Below are 2441 nucleotides of genomic sequence, written 5' to 3' on the forward strand. Positions count from 1 at the left end.
CCAGTTTTCTAGTCCTCACGTGAAAAGGACACACGAGTGTGAAATGAGTGAAGCCCTCAGCAGCTCTGCCTGCAGAGCCAGTGCGTCACAGGGAGGGAGGCACAAGGTGGAACCCACAGTAAGAGCTCCAGCAGAAACCGTGGCTGGCCAGCTTCCTCGGAAGGAGGGGTTCACTTCAGGAAGAGTACACGATGGAAGGTTTATCATGACCCCTGATCCCTAAGTATAAAAGTCTGGGTTCTTGGTGGGAGAGGGGTGTTTAGGGTTTACCTTTCACCTGAAGTAGGGTGCTTGTGCAAATTGCTCACTAGGCTCTGATCCCCAGCCTTACCTTCACCGCTCACACCTCAAACAAGTCCCCAGACTTGCCTGGAAAGAGAGGAAGGGCCTGGGGAACACTTTGACAAGGTTTCACAAGTGGCTCTTCCCGCTCACAGCTGGGAGCCAGAGCACCTGCTAAGAAAATGTTTGCATCCCTTTCTTCTGGGTCCCCCAAAGCTGGGTACACTAACTCCTTCCTAAGGCCATCTAGATGTGAGCCATCTAGATATGAGCCATCTAGGTGTGGTGGTTCCTAACTCCTGCTTAACATTAGAAAGAAAGGTCCAACCTCATGGAAGGGTGCCTAGCTGGGGAGAAGCATCCAAAGGCAGAGGGGACAGGGGGCACCGACCTCCTATAGAATGCTGAAGAACACACTTGTGTTAGAGCTCCAACATGAGAGTTCAGAGTCCCTTGGTCTCCTCTCCACAGACTCTGACGTCAAGGAAGCTGAGACTCCAGCTCCTGCGTATGAGACTGCTCCCCCCTCCCAGGGCAAAGATCCCAATACAAACAATTTGTTAGCTTAAGAAGAGTTTAGCATTGAGGTATGTGGGGGGTTGGGGGTGTGGGGCGGGGGGAGTAAGTATGTGCAGAGGCCAAAGATCAACCTTTAATGTTGGTCTGCAGGATCCACACACAGTTTGTTTTTCAAGTCTCTCCCTGAGGCCGGGGACCGAGAGTTTCTGGTTAGCCTTGGATGGCTGTCCCCACAAAGCCCCAGGTCTAGTGTCTGCCTTCCCAGCTTTGAGATAGGAGGCGTATGCGGCCGTACCCAGAATTTTTTTTTTTTTTTTAAATGTCAGTGCTAGAGATCAAACTCATTCGCCTACAGTGAGCACATCCCCCCAGCCCTAAATGTGTTTGCTTCTAAGCACTTCCAATTACCACCGCGCATGCTTGAAGTTCCGTTTTTTTAATAGCCTTCATTTGTGGCTGAGCAAAGCTTTCCTGAGTTGCTTTCATTTTTAAAAAATACAAGTGTCTTCAACAAAGCTCTCCAGTCCAGGGCCCACTACCATCTCCTTCCCCAAAGGGAAAGTAAAAGGGGTGTTTCGGAGGCCATAAAAGGGGTGCTTCGGAGGCCAGGGAGAAGATTCGGACCCTGGACTAGGAGGGAAGCGGGACAGAGGGAAGACAAGGATACAGGCAGCCCTGACCGTGCTCACAAAGTGCCAACGGCCAGAATAGCCAGTGTGTTTCTTAGAAGCCAATCATGTCCTCCTGAGTTACATATTGCCACTCCTGACCTAGGGGCAAATCTATCTCTGGGTTGAGTGGCAGGGTGACCTTTCACTTACCCTCTGACACGTGGATAAGTGGGCCTGCATAATATGCTATGATAAATTAAGTAGGTGCCCTGAGAACAATCAAAAGCAGGGTCCCTCTCTGAGGCTGCTGTGGGTGGATGCTGAATCAATGCAGCTTTGGTGTCTGTCTGTCTGTCCATCTATCTGTCTGCTTCCTTGCTTGCTTTCATTCTTCCTTGCTTTTTTAAAAGATTGATTTATTTATTCATTTATTTAATGTACATGGGTACACTGCAGATGTCTTCAGACACACCAGAAGAGGGCATCGGATCCCATTACAGATGGTTCTGAGCCCCCATGTGGTTGCTGGGAATTGAACTCAGGACCTCTGGAAGAGCAGTCAGTGCTCTGAGCCATCTCTCCAGCCCCATCACTTTCTTCTTTTGTTTGCTTGCTTGCTTTTCTTATCTGTTTCTCTCCAGTGTTTCTTCATGGGACTTATCTGAAGAGTTTGTTTTCCCTGCTGAGAAGACACAAAATCTTCCAAATCTGGAATTCATGACATCAGGGAGTAGAAGCCAAACTATGAAGGCAAAACAGTTCTCATCCACCTCCTAGAGTCCAGACAAGGAGGAGGCAGTGGCCCAGGGAGAGGCTGCGGAGCAGCTTTAAGGAAGCCCCTGCTCTTCCACACAGCCGCAGTCGTCAAGTCACGGTCCCAGAGGTGGTCAGAGTGCTGCTTTGGGCTAGTTCTCTCTGGACCTCCAGAAGACAGCATCTGTAGTCGTCTAGGGCCCATTGGACGAGTCCAAAAAGTTGTTTGTAGGAGTTTTAGCATAGTAAAAAGATCAGTAGTAAAGAAATCCAGTA

General features: G+C 49.5%; 1 protein-coding gene across 5 annotated transcripts in view; it reads right to left on the reverse strand.

Moving 5' to 3' along the window:
• Positions 1 to 1985: 1985 nt before the first annotated feature.
• Positions 1986 to 2441, reverse strand: part of Klhl3 (kelch like family member 3) — a 120317-nt gene continuing 119861 nt past the window's right edge. For all 5 annotated transcript variants that reach the window (XM_029547556.1, XM_029547557.1, XM_029547558.1 and 2 more), the window contains exon 15: positions 1986 to 2441. This exon is cut by the window's right edge and continues 375 nt beyond it. The gene's annotated coding sequence lies outside the window, so the exon portion shown is untranslated.

Source organism: Mus pahari, chromosome 16 (assembly GCF_900095145.1).
Source record: "Mus pahari chromosome 16, PAHARI_EIJ_v1.1, whole genome shotgun sequence".
Classification (NCBI taxonomy): domain Eukaryota; kingdom Metazoa; phylum Chordata; class Mammalia; order Rodentia; family Muridae; genus Mus; species Mus pahari.